Source organism: Pinus tabuliformis, chromosome Q (genome assembly GCF_031772625.1).
Source record: "Pinus tabuliformis cultivar Carrire ecotype Pingquan chromosome Q, CPIR1, whole genome shotgun sequence".
Lineage (NCBI taxonomy): Eukaryota > Viridiplantae > Streptophyta > Pinopsida > Pinales > Pinaceae > Pinus > Pinus tabuliformis.
Genome location: NC_142296.1, coordinates 744,429,593 through 744,448,150, shown reverse-complemented (window position 1 = coordinate 744,448,150; position 18,558 = coordinate 744,429,593). Strand labels below are relative to the sequence as shown.

Sequence of the window (18,558 nt, the reverse complement as noted above, 5' to 3'; positions counted from 1 at the left end):
ATTCCTTGGAGGTTGAAATTTCCCAGATCCAGAATGCAACCAACTTTATACTCATTCTTCTCAGAATTTCGCAAGGATCTCAATGGTGAGATCAGTTTTTTGATTTGAGTTGCAGATCTCCAGTCAACCCAAAGGAGGGAATCTTTGGAGAATCACACGGGAATCTAAAAGATTCCTACGGGCCTAGATTTTTCCGGTGTCAAAAATTGACAAATGGATAGTCGATTTTACACCTCTCAATGACAAAAATTCAGTGTGCAGTAATTTTTTGCAGCGGAGCCTTCTATTTTTCGACCATTTTCTAGATTGGAGTGACGATGTTAGATTTCAGAGTGTGGACAGTCGATTCTATGCTATTCGACGCCACAATTTCGACAGTGCATTCAGATCTAGCAGCTGAGTATTCCATTCTTCAACCAACATCAGAGTTGAGGTATATGAAGTATTGTTGTCATGTACTTCGTTGGTCATTTTCTATGAGATGTATTATGTTGTTTCGATTCCTGCTTTATGTATGATGCAGAATATTTATGTCTATTTCATGTTAGATGTATTCATCATGGATTGTTATGTATGTTTTGATTGAGATCCCTTTGTCTCCATGATGGCGAGATACTCATTGTCACCATGGGTGTTTTGGTTGAGATCCCTTTGATGACATGATGATGAGATACTCATTATCACCATGTGTAAGTTTATGTCATGCTAATAGGAGGTCTATTGTGAGTGATAGTTCCTGTAGAGGAATGTCTCATGGAAAGACTTTTCCACTCATGTAGAGGGCACATATATTTGTATGACATAAAACATAGTCCATGTACATCTTCACCATTTCTAACATTGAATGAAGTGACCAACACCATCTTGACACCGGCCCTAGAGACGTAGTCCACACTAGACGAACTCTGTTATCAATGTCTCTTGTTTATGATTTATTGATTGATATTATGTTTCCATTTGATTAAGCATGCATATATGTTCATTTATGCTCTTATAAAATGTAATTCTAACTACACCACAGAAGCAAAAGATCTTGGTTAAATCTGGGAGTTGAGTCAACTTGGATCACATACTTCATCCTTGGGACACCTAGAATTCACTGACACTCATTAGCACACACTCCTATTCGTTCATTTCCATGCATTTTAAACCTAGTTCTCCCTTTTGATTCGTGAACACTTCCTATCACTCCTCAACATGCATTGACATTGTCTAGCATGTGTTAGCACACCTTTTCATTCCTTGGTATGCCCTGACACTCATTATCTATCATTCCCTCACAACTACCCTTACTTTTTTTTGGACTTGGGAACCCAACCAAGTCTTGCCTTGACTACAACAACTTGACCAAGTTATGATTACTACAACTAGACTATGCCTTGTTCACCTAAGAACTGGCTATAACTCATCTTAGGCTACTCATGTCCAATCTCAACTCATCCCACTTAACACGTTACCAGGTCAAGGCTCATGTCCAACCGCGGCCATAAAACAACTAAGAAACATAATTTACATATTGACATGCCATAGCACCTGGCACATCTAAAAATCCCTTGGCACTATGTGGCACATGTTAGCATCCCCTACATTCCTTGGCATGCTTTGGCTCTCCCTAGCACACCCTAGCACTCTAACATGCCTTGGCATTGCCTAGCATATAACCTTGTCACTCCCTCCTTAACACACCTGGGACTCACTGTCACTCCCTATCGCACACTCTTATTCATTCATTTCCATGCATTTTGAACTAGTTATCCCTTGTGTTTTCGTGGCACTCCCTAACACTCCCTGACATGATATTGGTAAGAGGTTGGCTCATTTTATTTTTCAACAAGTCTGAAGAGGTTCATTGGGTCTGAATAAGGTTTGGAGTATCGAATCCACCCCTTTCATGATTAAGCATTGGACCCTTCTTTTTTATCCCACTCAGGAGAGACTAGACAAGGCCCCTATCTAGGTTCAACTTCTGGGACTAAAAGTACAATTATGGTCGAAGCAGACTCTCAGGGAAATTGGAAACAAGCTAGGGGAATGCTTGGAGGTCGACCTCAATTTCAAATTCTATGTGGAGATGAAGGTGGTGAGGGTATTGATAAATTCAGATATCAGAGACGCATTATGGGGTGAAATGAAACTCCAACATCAATGCATCACTTCTATTAAGACTTTAGACTACGAGGGCATCCCATTCAAATGTCGTAGATGTCACAAGCATGACCAAAATTATACGAAATGTCCACTGGGGTTCCATGGAAACAAAGGTTAGGAAATATCACCTAAAAAGTCAACTATTTAAGAATCAATGCTACACTAAATCACACCTACCTTCTAATTTTTAAGATATTTGTGAACTTTCACATATGACCCTTAAATTCAATGCCCTCTAGCACCTCTAATGGTGGAATAGAAGGCGTTGCAATAGGAGGTAAACTCCATTCCACTTCACCTTTGTTAAGACCTCTAGAGACACCTATAATACATACTCCTCCTTTGACTCAACATGAAGTTTTGATTTTTTCCACTTCCTTTGCATACCCTTCCTTCAACGACATCCTCACAAGAGAGCTCGTGGTTGAATATTACGACAACAAAATGGGGCACACCATCTTCTTACAGGGTTTCAAGGGAGGGGTATTGAAAATAACCATTTTATCCCCTATATCCCTTAAGATCTTCTCAACACATAAATGAAATCACAAACTGATAAATTGACCCAAAGCTAGATCTCATCATTCAAGGCCAAACCAAAATAGAAAGAATCACACCATGGATTAAGCATTGGCATTGAGTTTTGGTAAAATCAAGGACCTCCTTTCAAGATTGTGACCTTTTTTTTAGCATTCTCAAATGGGAGGTTTAAAACCCACATTAAAGAGGGGAGATTTGCACCTTAGCCTTTGCAACCTTTGCCCAAGATGAATCTATCTAATGGACTAGCTTAGATATGTTAGGTCTTGGATTTCTAGAGTACCCAATCAGTGCTTTTGAGGCCAACTCCCTAGCCACAACTAAAATTTAGTCCTATTTGAAGAGACAAATTGAACAATCCTCCTAGAAAGAGACATTTTCACTTCCTTTTGATTAATTTACAATAAACCTCAATGCCTCTTCTTTATTATTTTCCTCTTCCATTCTCCAACAAAAAATCATTAATCTTATATCATAAACACTTTATATAGGTAAGCATTGTAATCATTTTCCTCAACTCACGGGGTACCTTTACACCTCAACCCATGTAAGTGGACCTAAGTCAATGGCACAACCCATCACACTCTAATATGGTTCCAGTTGTCTCCTCCAAACTAGGGCATAACACACCTTACGATGCCAAATGGTTAATTCATCTCTAACTTGTGGGATTTTTGCCTTCATGGAACACATTCTAGCTATTGCTCATCAAACACAATGCACTAACTCCACTAACACACACCAAAAGCCAAAGATACCATTAATACGTGGCATGCACCCAAGTGCTTAGACTACACCTCCATAAAATGCACCTTCAACTTTGGATATCCCAAAATAGTAATATCCTAACCCAATATGGCCTATTTGTTGGATTTGTATAATTTTCTCCTTATGAGATCCTTGCACCTCCTTGGCACTCCATGACAAATCTACTCCAATGGTCACCTTCCAAGTTCCAACACCTCCTTTTGAAACACGACATAACCATCTATATATGTTGCAACAACCTTGCCAACTTCTTTAGTGGGTCACACATGTATTTCATATTTCTTCTTCATCTTGAAAAGTGGTTGTGCCAAGGAGAGGGTATCAACATTGATCAAGGAATGTTCACTTAGTACTAGTGCCAAGTTTCCTTCATGCAACTCTTCAAATGTCTTAAGTTTGCTTCACAACTATTCCACCTCTTCAACCCTTGTTAGAGTCTTCCTAGACATGCACTCTTGCCTCAAGTATAACATAACACTAGCATCCCAAATGTGCATGCTCATTCCATTTGTTAATGCCTCGCTGAAACTGTATTATCACACTGCTTAAAATGAAATGTTCACATTTTAAGGCAAAAAACCTATTTTTCTTATGACAACCTAAAATATGCGAGTGACTAGGAGAGGACTCCATTTTCTCAAGATGAAAACAAAGGGTCTTACAACCCTATTCACACAACAATTTGAATTTATTCAACATAAAGAAGGATACATATCGTACCCCTTCCAAATTTGTCCTATGACTTTTAAGAAACCAACACTTGTTTTTAACTATTAAACCCACTTACTATATTCTCTTTTTTGCTTGCACCCACCTAATATGCAAGAATACATAAATGTTTTCAGTACAAAAAAATTAAAAACACTTGTTCCCTTTGAGAGATTTCAAATTTTGCCTAGTAAACTTTAACAACAAAATCATTGCATATAAACCCTAACCATAAAATTATATAATTATTGTTATTATGATAAATACCACTATGCGATAAATGTTTTGGAACATAAACCAAAAAATGTAGAGTAAGAATAGTTAGTTTCTCAAATACAAATAAAATTGTATCTAATGTTTTTTTTTATTGGCGAGGGAAAATTTCAACAATTTTGAAAAAGCTAAGCATTAATTCATTTACCTTCAGAATTGTTCAATTTTCAAAATGCAGGAGCCGAAATGAGATTGTAGAGAGTTACCAATGAGGATTTTACCAGTAGTAGACCCAGTATCGATCCCCACCATCGGAGCTTCAGTATATTGATGGCACCAAGGTATGTTCCATTTGTAACTTCAATACATTTTCACCCTGCATTTTGTCTTCCACACAAAGAGTACATGCACGCCAGGTTTCTAATTCAAAATTGATTATTTTTTTACAGCCGCGCTTGCATTTTTAGTATTTAATCTTTGTGATGCATTATGTTACTGTTTGCATGGATGACATTGGCATTTGATGAGTTCAGGAGGCCATTTATCATAGTAAAGGAGGAGTAGAAGACCCGAGTAAGAGGCTTAAATGTTCAGAAGTCCAACATTATGGCCGCTAGGACTGTTGCAAGAATCCTTCACTCCTTAGTCAGCTCCAAGGGAATTTACAAGATTCTTTAGAGCCTTGATGGTGATGTCGCCATTAGTAAGCTCCTATTCCATTTGTTCATTCTCTATTTATGGATCCATGAAACTCCTTAAAATTATGAAAATTAGTGGAATTTACTTTAAAAGAGGTATGAATGATAAGTAGAAATTACTTTTAAAAGATTGTAGATATTCTACAAGTAGTGAAATAAGAAAATACTTTGTGATCTACTCACTCTTTCTCACAAACTACAAGACCCACCGACCTAAATTCTCTACACACCTTGTTTCCTTCCTACAAAAGCTCTCAAAATTGGTAAATGTGTTGAGATGTCACTAACATTTAGACATGAACACTTTCCAGGAATCTAGTTTGCATAGAAGTACTTTTCAAAGGGATCAACCCCTTCAAACCATCCCAATTTTTACACTTTCACAAGTCGGCCCTGTTCCTATCAAATTATATTTTTATTGAATAGCCAATCCTACTTTGCTTGTTCATCATCTTCAAGAACAATTATAGGTCAGTTCCACCAAAATGTCAACACATTTGTGTGTTAGGTTTTCCTTGCACTAAATACTATCACATGTATATATAATATTAATCACATTTTTACCATTCCAGATCTTGATCTGCTGAACAAAAAGGTTTATAAGTGATAAATTGGATTCAATGTTGAGCCTAAATCTTCCTGTACCTTCTAGAAACTATCATGGAAAATGATGCCAAAACAAAACAAGAAATAAGTAATAACTATAATTGAAGTGGACAATAATTTTATAAGAATTGATTCTGACTAAAATCTGGAAATAGCATATCAAACAGTGAAGTTTGAGAGCAACATCAAACTAAAGGAGAACAAGGAAGGCTTATTACCAATGTACCCTCTCCTCATAGGTGCCTTCACATTGCTGGTATTTTCAACAACATTAGTGTAGGAATATGAAATGGATTTCCTCAAGCCGTAAGTTGTCCCTTTAAAGTACACAACTCTCACAAAAATATTTGCAATCATTTTAAATAGCAAAGGTTAACCTGGCCCTATTTCCACCATAAATTCCCGAAGGATAATGATTGCAGATGGGCTAGGAATACAATTTGATTTATGCCAGAAAGAAATAGGTAGTAGACACAGAGAGGATCAAGCAAAATTTTCTTAAGTAAGTTCCAGGGCCTATGCAATCCAAGTGATAAATGAGCTTGAAATGGATTATGGGACAATCATCTGCAGGGGTGGAAAAAATTCAGGTAACTTGGACAAATGGCTTGGATTCTGTGGCATGCTATAGAAGTAAGGTTTCCATGAAGTTTTTGAACCTCATTTTACAATGACCGACACAGATGCAGAGCTAGCCCACAGTTTGGAAGAACCTACAACTAGAAAACAAAAGTTGACCTAAGACTAGCCCATGAGGGAACTAACAACACAACAACCATATCATTGCTTGAGGAATTACTCAAGAATTTACCTAATAACTATGATGATGAATACCTTTCTGTTGTCCTAGAAACAATGCAAGTACAATAGGAAAATAAAATCCATCGAGAAGCAAACTCACAAGAAAAGAAAGACTGGCAGTTATCAAGTGATCATAGAAAGCACCAAATCTATTATGTAAACATCTGCCATGAAACACCAGTGGCTTTAGCTATAGCACGGATGAATACAAATCAAGCTTTGAGAAAGTTTATATTTAAGCCCACAAAGGAAATTAGACAACTTAAGAATGATAGCCAAGTTGGAAAATCATGTAGAATACTGCAAAACTTCAAAGGATAGACTAACTAAATTTGTCACATTTTCTCTCATGTGTGAAGACTAAGTTGTGCCTCTGATCCATGATTTCTATCAATGAATTAATGTGTGAAAATATATATTTTCTAGCATGAAAGTGGTGAAAGAGTTGTATGAATGGTTGGTGTCTAATATGGAAAAGATGAAGCAGCTACTGGGTAAGATTTCTGACTGGCCAAAAATAAACAAGCTTGTTCCTACCAATGTAATTCTACTTAGCTGAAATGAAACTAGTCTCATATCTTCCAACATGAGGCAGGTTGCGTTTTCCCATTATATACATTAGAAGCCTTGGATGCTTTATCATGGGATAATTACAAATACTTGAAGGAAGCCTTGGAGATGGCAGAGCCTCATAGGACATCGATGTTTCAGAATGCGAACAGGTCTTTTCCATCAAGAGATGTTATGGATCTGCTAAGACAGTATAATGAGAAGAGCAGCAAGACTTCATAGCTAAATAATATCACTCATTCCGAGTTTGCCAAGTTTGTAACATTGTACAGGAGCCTAACACAACGAGGGTATTCTTAACATATTATGATCAAAGACTAGGCCCAATCCATGACCACATTAGAAACAAATTTGACTTCATAAAGTCAACAAATTATAATGTAATATTTACTAATAATTTTGATTTACAATCACCATATGAAAGTGTAATAACTATAATTGAAGTGGACAATAATTTTATAAGAATTGATTCTTACTAAAATATGGAAATAGCATATCAAACAGTGAAGTTTGAGAGCAATGTGAAACTAAAGGAGAAAAAGGAAGGCTTACTCCCAATGTACCCTCTCCTCATAGGTGCCTTCACATTGCTAGTATTTTTGACAACATTAGTGTAGGAAAATGAATTGGATTTCCTCAAGCCACAACTTGGCCTTTTAAAGTACACAACCCTCACAGAAATATTTGCAATCATTTTAAATATCAAAGGTTAAATTCGCCCTATTTCCACCATAAATGCCCAAAGGAGAATTATTACAGACGGGCTAGGGAATACAATTCGATTTACATCAGAAAGAAACAGGAAGTAGACACAGAGAGGATCAAGCAAAATTTTCTTAAGTAGGTTCCACAGCTTGTGTAAATCCAAGTGACAAATGAGCTTGAAATGGATTATGGGACAATCATCTGCAGAGGTGGAAAAAATTCAGGTAACTTGGACAAATGGCTTGGATTCTGTGGCATGCCAAGGAAGCAAGGTTTCCATGAAGTTTTTTAACCTCATTTTACAATGACCGACATAGATGAAGAGCTAGCCAACAGTTTGGAAGAACCTAGAACCAAAAAACAAAAGCTGGCCTAAGACTAGCCCATGAGGGAACTAACACCACAACAACCAATATATCATTGATTGAGGAATTAGTCAAGAATTTACCTAATAACTATGATGATGAAGACCTTTCTACTATCCTAGAAACAATGCAAGTACAACAAGAAAATAAAATCCATCAAGAAGTAGACTCACAAGAAAAGAAAGACTGGCAGTTATCAAGTGGTCATAGAAAGCACCAAATCTATAATGTAGACATCTGCCATGAAACACCAATAGTTTTAGCTATAGCAGGGATGACTACAACTCAAGCTTTGAGAAAGTTTATATTTAAGCCCACAAAGGAAATTAGATAACTTAAGAATGATAGCCAAGTTGGAAAATCATGTAGAATACTACAAAACTTCAAAGGATAGACTAACTGAATTTGTCACATTTTCTCTCATGTGTGAAGACTAAGTTGTGCCTCTGATCCATGATTTCTATCAAGGCATTAACGTGTGAAAATATATATTTTCTAGCATGAAAGTGGTGAAAGGGTTTTATGAATGGTTGGTGTCTAATATGGAAAAGATGAAGCAGCTACTGGATATGATTTTTGACTCGCCAAAAATATACAAGCTCGTTCCTACCAGTGTAATTCTGCTTAGCTGAAATGAAACCAATTTCATATCCTCCAACATGAGACAGGTTGATTTTTCTCATTATATACATTAGAAGCCTTGGATTCTTTGTCGTGGGACAATTACAAATACTTGAAGGAAGCCTTGGAGATGGCAGAGCCTCACAGGATATACATAGAGTACATAGAGTATGAATACTAGGCCCCATCCATGACCACATTAGAAACAAATTTGACTTCATAAAGTCCACAAATTATAATGCAATATTTACTAATACTTTTGATTTACAATCACCATATGAAAGCATAATAACTATAATTGAAGTGGAAAATAATTTTATAAGAATTGATTCTGACTGAAATCTGGAAATAGCATATCAAACAATGAAGTTTGAGAGCAACGTGAAACTAAAGGAGAACAAGGAAGGATGATTCCCAATGTACCCTCTCCTCATAGGTGCCTTCACATTACTAGTACTTTCGACAACATTAGTGTAGGAAGATGAAATGGATTTCCTCAAGACGCAACTTGGCCTTTTAAAGTACACAACCCTCACAGAAATATTTTCAATCATTTTAAACAACAAAGGTTAACTTGGCCCTATTTCCACCATAAATTCCCGAAGGAGAATTATTATAGATGGGCTAGGGAATACAATTCAATTTACATTAGAAAGAAACAGGCAGTAGACACAGAGAGGATCAAGAAAAAAATTCTTATGTAGGTTCCAAAGCCTGTCAAAATCCAAGTGACAAATGAGCTTGAAATGGATTATGGAATAATCATCTACAGGGGTGGCAAAAATGCAGGTAACTTGGAAAAATGGCTTGTATTATGTGGCATCCTAGGGAAGCAAGGTTGCCATGAAGTTATTGAACCTCATTTTACAATGACTGACATAGATGCAGAGCTATCCCACAGTTTGGAAGAATCTAGAACTAGAAAACAAAAGATGACCTATGACTAGCCCATGAGGGAACTAACACCACAACAACCATATCATTGCTTGAGGAATTACTCAATAATTTACTTAATAACCATGATAATGAAGACTTTTTTGTTGTCCTAGAAACAATGCAAGTACAACAGGAAAAGAAAATCCATCGAGAAGTAGACTCACAAGAAAAGGAAGACTGGCAATTATCAAGTGGTCATAGAAAGCACCAAATTTATAATGTAGACATCTACCATGAAACACCAGTAGCTTTAGCTATAGCAGGGATGACTGCAACTCAAGCTTTGAGAAATTTTATATTTAATACCACAAAGTAAATTAGACAACTTAAGAATGATAGCCAAGTTGTAAAATCATGTAGAATACTACAAAACTTCAAAGAATAGACTAACTGAATTTGTCACATTTTCTCACATGTGTGAAGACTAAGTTGTGCCTCTGATCCATGATTTCTATCAACGCATTAATGTGTGCAAATATATGTTTTCCAGCATGACATTGGTGAAAGAGTTGTATGAATGGTTAGTGGATAATATGGAAAAGATGAAGCAGTTATTGGATAAGATTTCCGACTGGCCAAAAATATACAAGCTCGTTCCTACCAGTGTAATTCTTCTTCGTTGTAATGAAACCAATTTCATATCCTCCAACATGAGGTAGGTTGAGTTTTCTAGTTATATACATTAGAAGCCTTTGATGCTTTATCTTGGGACAATTAATAATACTTGAAGGAAGCCTTAGAGATGGCAGAGCCTCATAGGATATCAATGTTTCAGAATGAGAATAGGTCTTTGCCGTCAAGAGATGTTATGGATCAGCTAAGACAGTATAATGAGAAGAAGAAGAAAGACTTCATAGCTAAAGAACATCACTCATTCTGAGTCGGCCAAGTTTGTAGCATTATATAGGAGCCTAAGACAACAAGGGTATTCTTAACATATTATGATCAAAGACTAGGCCCCATCCATGACCACATTAGAAACAAATTTGACTTCATAAAGTCCACAAATGATAATGCAATATTTACTAATACTTTTGATTTCCAATAACCATATGAAAGCGTAATAACTATAATTGAAGTGGACAATAATTCTATAAGAATTGACTCTTACTAAAATATGGAAATAGCATATCAAATCGTGAAGTTTGAGAGCAATGTCAAACTAACGAAGAACAAGGAAGGCTTATTCCCAATGTACTCTCTCCTCATAGGTGCCTTCACATTGTTGGTATTTTTGGCAACATTAGTGTAGGAAGATGAAATGGATTTCCTCAAGCCGCAACTTGGCCTTTTAAAGTGCACAACCATAACATAAATATTTGCAATCATTTTAAACAGCAAAGGTTAACTTGGCCCTATTTCCACCATAAATTCACGAAGGAGAATGATTGCAGACGGGTTAGGGAATACAATTCGATTTATGTGATAAAGAAACAAGCAATATACACATATAGGATCAAGCAAAATTTTCTTAAATAGGTTCCAGAGCCTGTGAAAATCCAAGTGACAAATGAGCTTGAAATGGATTATGGAACAATCATCTACAGGTGTGGAAAAAATGCAGGTAACTTGGACAAATGGCTTGGATTATGTGGCATGTCAGGGAAGAAAGGTTTCCATGAAGTTGTTGAACCTCATTTTACAATAACTGACATAGATGCAGAGCTAGCCCATAGTTTGGAAGAACCTAGAACCAGAAAACAAAAGCTGACCTAAGACTAGCCCATGAGGGAACTAACACCACAACAACCATACCATTTCTTGAGGAATTACTCAAGAATTTACTTAATAACTATGATGATGAATACCTTTTTGTTTTCCTAGAAACAGTGCAAGTACAACAGGAAAAGAAAATCCATCGAGAAGCAGACTCACAAAAAAAGGAACACTGGCAGTTATCAAGTGGTCATAGAAAGCACCAAATCTATAATGTAGACATATGCCATGAAACACCAGTAGCTTTAGCTATAGCAAGGATGACTACTACTCAAGATTTTAGAAAGTTTATATTTAAGTCCACAAAGGAAATTAGACAACTTAAGAATGATATCCAAGTTGGAAAATCATGTAGAATACTACAAACTTCAAAGGATAGACTACCTGAATTTGTCACATTTTCTCTCTTGTGTGAAGACTAAGTTGTGCCTCTAATCCATGATTTCTATCAACGCATTAATGTGTGAAAATATCTATTTTCTAGCATGACAGTGGTGAAAGAGTTGTGTGAATGTTTGGTGACTAATATGGAAAAGATGAAGCAGCTACTAGATAAGATTTCCGACTGGCCAAAAATATACAAGCTCGTTCCTACCAGTGTAATTCTGCTTAGTTGAAATGAAACTAGTTTCATATCCTCCAACATGAGACAGGTTTAGTTTTCTCGTTATATACATTAGAATCCTTGGATGCTTTGTCTTCGGACAATTACAAATACTTTAAGAAAGCCTTGGAGATGGCAGAGCCTCACAAGATATCGATGTTTCAGAATGAGAACAGGTCTTTGCCATCAAGAGATGTTATGGATCTACTAAGACAGTATAATGAGAAGAAGAAGCAAGACTTCACAGCTAAATAATATCACTCATTCTGAGTTGGCCAAGTTTGTAACATTGTATAGGAGCCTGACACAGTGAGGGTATTCTTAACATATTATGATCAAAGACTAGGCCCCATCCATGACCACATTAGAAACAAATTTGACTTCATAAAGTCCACAAATGATAATGCAATATTTACTAATACTTTTGATTTACAATCACCATATGATAGCGTAATAACTATAATTGAAGTGGAAAATAATTTTATAAGAATTGATTCTGACTAAAATCTGGAAATAGCATATTAACAGTGAAGTTTGAGAGCAACGCCAAACTAAAGGAGAACAAGGAAGGCTTATTCCCAATGTACCCTCTCCTCATAGGTGCCTTCACATTGTTGGTATTTTTGATAGCATTAGTGTAGGAAGATGAAATGGATTTCCTCAAGCCACAACTTGGCCTATTAAAGTACACAACCCTCACAAAAATATTTTCAATCATTTTAAACAGCAAAGGTTAACTTGGCACTATTTCCACCATAAATTCCTGAAGGAGAATGATTGCAGACAGGCTAGGGAATACAATTTGATTTACGTCAGAAAGCAACCCACTGTAGACATAGAGAGGATCAAGCAAAATTTTCTTAAGTAGGTTCCAGAGCCTGTGAAAATCCAAGTGACAAATGAGCTTGAAATGGATTATGGGACAATCATCTACAGGGGTGGAAAAAATCAGTGTTGTGAAAATCGCGATAAAATGAAAAAATCGCGATTTTTTCCCTTTGCCGATAAAATCGCAATAATTAAACGAAAAAATTGCCGGATTTTTTTTTTGCCGATTTTTATTGAAAAAATCCGGATAAAAACGAAAAAATCGCGATAAAAACTTAAAAAATCACAGGGGGTCACGACAACATAGTTTTATAACATTTTTTTTGGGTTTTTTCATGAGCTCATTTGGAGAGTCGTGTGCGGAGGGAGGAGGAGCTCTTGGAGACCAAGCTGAAGAGGGTTTTTTGCCAAATCTAAGTGCTTAGAGGAGGAAATCAAGAGGAGACCACCGATTTCTCCATAGAAACGGTATGTGGATTAATTTTTTTTTGTTTTCATTGTTTAAAAACATTGTTTTTGTATGTTTTTCATTGTTTTTGGTTGGGAAACTTGGTATGGGCACCATTTTTCTTTTGTTTTCATTGTTTTTAAAGATTTTTTTGTATTTCTTCATTGTTTTGGGTTGGGTAACTTCGTATGACTATGGGAACCATTTTTTTTTTTTGTTTTCATTTTTTTAAAACATTGTTTATGTTTTTTTCATTGTTTTTGCCATTTGGTTGGGTAACTTGGGTTTGGAATGGTTGGGTAATTTGTGTTTGAAACTTTGAACTTTGGAATGGTTGTTTTAGGTTGGGTTACGGGTAACTTGGATTTTCATTGTACAATCATCAATGTAAAAATTAAAAATTAAAATACTAAATTGTAATTTGTAAATTTGTAACTTGTAATTTTGTAAATGCTAAATTGTAATCCTAATCCTTATTTTCCCATAGGTTCACAAATGCACCAACACACCATTCAAGACTTCAAGTTTGCAACTTCAAAGTTCAAAAACAAACATGCCAAGGAAATTGGATCCTTTCTGGGAATATGGTGTACCTGATTCTCCGAATGATAGAGTAAACTTGAGTTGCAAGTTGTGTGGCCACCCTATGTCCGGGGCAATGTACAGGTTGAAGTTTGACCTTGCAAAAATCCTTGGACATGATGTGGAGCCTTGTATAAATACAACTCTTGAACTTATCCAAAGAGCCATGAGAGCATTGGAAACTTTAGAGAAGAATAGAGTGGCCAAAGAAGAACTCAAAAGGCAACTAAAAAGGTCAGCTGAAGGAAGTGGGCCAAGTGGCACTGGTTCTACTGCAGCATCAGCCAATCCGGTAGTTGCATCATCATTTTTTGTTCCTCGAACCACACCTGGTTCATAGCCATCTATCAATTCAATGCTAAAAAGAACTGAGAAAGAACAAGCTGACAAGTTGTTGGCAAAATTTCTCCTTTGGAGTGATATTCCTTTCAGCATTATAAGGAATAATCCATTTTTCCAACCTACTGTTTATGCTATTGCCAATGTTGGCCCAGGGTACAAAATCCCTTCTTATCATGATTTCAGAGGCCAGATTCTTCAAAATGAAAAGCGTGACTGAACCCAAAGATTGGAGGATTTTAGGGCATCATGGGCACAAACAGGATGCAATATTATGTCATATGGTTGGACTGACCAAAAGGGAAGAAACCTTATAAACTTCTTGGTTAGTTGTCCCAAGGGGACTATGTTTATCAAATCTGTTGATGCATCTGCACAAATCAAAGATGCAAAACTTTATGTGATTTGCTGGATGTGTTTATTTTGGAGGTGGGTGAACAACATGTTGTCCAAGTCATAACGGACAACGCTACAAATTATGTTGCTGCTGGTAGGATGCATATGGACATGCATCCTACTTTATTTTGGACACCTTGTGCTTCCCATTGTATTGATTTGATATTAGAGGACATAGGGAAAATTCCCTTTGTCAAAGATATTGTTTATTCATCAAAAAGCATTACAAAATTTATATATAATCATACATCTGTGCTTAACTTGATGAGAAGATTCACCAACAACAAAGAGTTGGTGCACCCCACCATTACACGGTTTGCCACCAGTTTCATATCTCTTCAATCCCTCTTGATTTCTATGTGTGATGTGAAGAGAATGTTTCTTTCAGAGGAGTGGCGTGCTTTGCCAATGAGCCGCAAACCAGAAGGAGATGCCGTATGCAGACTAGTTTCATACCAGGAAGACTTCTGGGTGGGAGTGCAGGAGGTGTGCGTCGTTACTGAACCTTTGGTAAAGGTTCTTCGGTTGGTTGATGGTGAGAAACCCGCAATGGGATATTTGTATGAAGCCATGGACAGGGCAAAAGAAGCCATTCGGGGCCTACTATGATGATAAGGGAGATGATGGGTTTCAGAAACAACTCCTTCTTGGGGAGTGATTGATGAGCGATGGAACAACACACTCCATCATCCCATTCATGTTGCTGGGCTTTTCCTGAACCCTGCATTTTCTTATGCATGTGGGTTTGATTTTGATGCTGAGATCATCGATGGATTCTTATCCTGTGTCCAAAAGATGGTGCGATCTCCAGAACAACGTATAGAGATCTCTAAAAAAATTGAGACATATAGGATGGCAGGCGGCACATTTGGCTTTGAGATGGCTATCACTGATAGGATGATTAAAATTCCAGGTATTTTTTAGTTTGTAACTTTGTTTCAAATTTCATTGTCTCTTCAAATTCCATTTTTTTCTTGTGTTTATTTGTAATTTTGTTGTAGATGCATGGTGGAAAATGTATGGTGGTAGGGTACCCCTTCTGCAAAAGCTTGCCATTCGCATCCTCAGCCAAACATGCAGCTCCTCAGGATGTGAGCGCAACTAGAGTGTATTTGAAAAAATACACAACAAGAAGCGCAACAGGTTAACACTTAAACATTTAAAATATTGAAAATTTCCAAATAAATTTTTGAATTCATTAAACAATATTTTTTTTTATAATTATTAATTATTATTTCATGATCTTTGTACAGGTTAGAGTCCCAACGACTTAATGACATGGTCTACGCCTACAACAATCTTTGATTGTGGGTGAGACAACTTAAGAGGACACCTGATGTGGATGCCATCTCATTGGATGGGATTGACACCACTGCTGCATGGAGGGTTGAGGCCGAGAGGCCTCTCATGGATTCTGCTGATGATTGGTTAGTGCAGGATGTAGTGGAGGGGGAGGAGGAGGAGGAGCAGGAGGAGTAGGAGGAGGAACAGGAGGAGGAGGTGACACCGCCTGCCCGGGCTACCACTGCCACCAATAGAGGACGTGGTCTACCTCCTATAGCTCCTACTTCTAGTTTTTCAGCTTCTAGAGCACATCAGACTCCACTGCCATCTCCACCAGCATGGGCACCAGCATCTACATCTAGAGGGAAAGGGAAAGCTGTGGCATTTTCTCGCAAGAGGGGCAGAGGAAATCAATAGGATTAGACTTTCATTTTATTGTATATGAAATTATGACATGATGAGATACATTATCATATTTTTTGTTGATATTTTGAGGCTGAGTTGGGACTTAGGAGTCAGGACTTACTATTCAGGACATGATTCAATGTTATGTGTGATTTTGGCGCTAGAAATGATATTAAACATCTTATATATTAGTTTTTTTTATCATATTTATGTGTCAATATATTTATTTTATGTTGTAGATGGTTTAGATATTAAAAAAATTGAAAAAAAATAAAAAAAATGAAAATTTTTGTACCAAACGATTTTTTCCCGATTTTTTCCGATAATTCTGATTTTTTCCGATTTTTTCCCCGTGCCGATTTAATTTGATAACGATTAATGCAACATTGGAAAAATTGCAGGTAACTTGGACAAATGGCTTGGATTATGTGGCATGTCAGGGAAGCAAGGTTGCCATGAAGTTGTTGAACCTCATTTTACAATGACTGACACAGATGTAGAGCTAGCCCACAGTTTGGAACAACCTAGAACTAGAAAACAAAAGCTGACCTAAGACTAGCCCATGAGGGAACTAACACCACAACAACCATATCATTGCTTGAGGAATTTACTCAAGAATTTACTTAATAACTATGATGATGAAGACCCTTATGTTGTCCTAGAAACAATGGAATTACAATAGGAAAAGAAAAGCCCATCAAGAAGCAGATTCACAAGAAAAGGAAGATTGACAGTTATCAAGTGGTCATAGAAAGCACCATATCTGTAATCTAGACATTTTCCAATGACATCTAGTAACAATTTCTGTTGACCCAATGAAAAAGTCACTACGTTGCCAATATCATCCGTTTTATTTTGAATATTGTCTAATTGAGATGATATAGTGCTACCCACTCCAGTGATTTGCTTTTGTGCTTGTGAAGTTAATTTTTGAAGGAACCCTATGTCTTCTTCTAATCTTACATATAACTTTTGAAGCTCAACCATACTAGTATCCACAATATTCTGCATATCAAACTATTTCTATTGCAACTTAAATTGAGTGCCAATTATATGATGAGATTGCTCAAAAAAATGGAATTGCACTGATCTATAACATTTATGATTTTATTTTCTACAACCTTTAAATTTGAGCCAGTAGTTCTGCTTGAGAATCAATAGAGTCTAGGGAATTATGGTTTTCATTAGAGTACTCGAACATAGAATCTAACTGCTACTCTATTTTATCCAATTTGTTCACTACCCGGTGAGTGGACGACTTCAACTCATTCACAATCCTTTATGTATCTTGCTTGAATGCATTGCTCTGCAAATGATGGCACATAGCATTTGTGTTGATGAAGAAGGCCAAGTACACTTTGTGGGCATAATCATCTAATCCCTTGAGACAGTTGAGCATAAGAGTTGAAGTGGGACATTGTGAAAGTGGGTGCCTGTTAGATTTTCTCTAAAAGCAGTTAGACATATACCATGCGAGTCTTGATTTATTCTCCTCATCATGCATGATATGTTTACAGGAAAACAATTGACTGTAAGCCTTCTGCCAACATGAATTGGACAGTAACACTTTATCTTTCTCCGCCAATCTATTCCTTGCACTGTCTACCAACTCGCCCTTGATATTGTCAAGGGCCTCAATATCAAACTCACTACCATATGGATGTTGATATTCATTTGTAGTACTTCTTGTTCTCTTACTATCAGAGTTATCATCATCATTGTAGTCTGATGAAAATAACCAGCCCCATGAACGAGCCCTGTAAAATCCTGTGTATGTTATGTTCAATGTTCTTTCTATCTCTATCGAGGCCATATGTAATCTCCCGAGCCACCCCTTGGCTATGCCACTCAAACAACCCCTGAGTTTTACCTTCTCACTCAAAACCCTAGGCAAAAATTAAACCAAGACTAAATATATATTGACCAAATACATGTAACAAATTTCATTGTTCCCACACATAACTAGAAATATTAGCATAATTTAGCCGCAATACACAAATTGAGCATAATTAACCACAAAATTACATTTCCTCCCAACTATAGACCTGGTAGAGAATTTACCTTGTAGTTCATAAATTCTCTATCGTGGGTAATTCCCGAGCTGGGGTTCCAACTCCACAGGGAAGTCATAAAACTAATACAAAATCCTAGTCGAGGTCCAAGGTTCCAACCCAACAACCATGTTGCTCCAGGGCTCCAGGCACCCTCCAGGCTAATTGCCAAAATACCAACCCAACCAACATATTGTTCTGTTAGATGATCCAAAATACATAATTC

General features: G+C 36.8%; 1 long non-coding RNA gene across 1 annotated transcript in view; it reads left to right on the top strand.

The window, feature by feature from the left end:
• Positions 1–4,571: 4,571 nt before the first annotated feature.
• LOC149221684 (uncharacterized) overlaps positions 4,572–18,558 on the top strand; it is a 104,599-nt gene continuing 90,612 nt past the window's right edge. Inside the window, exons 1-2 of the long non-coding RNA XR_016248871.1 lie at positions 4,572–4,718; positions 4,911–5,080. This is a non-coding gene — a long non-coding RNA (uncharacterized LOC149221684). The remainder of the gene's footprint in view (positions 4,719–4,910; positions 5,081–18,558) is intronic.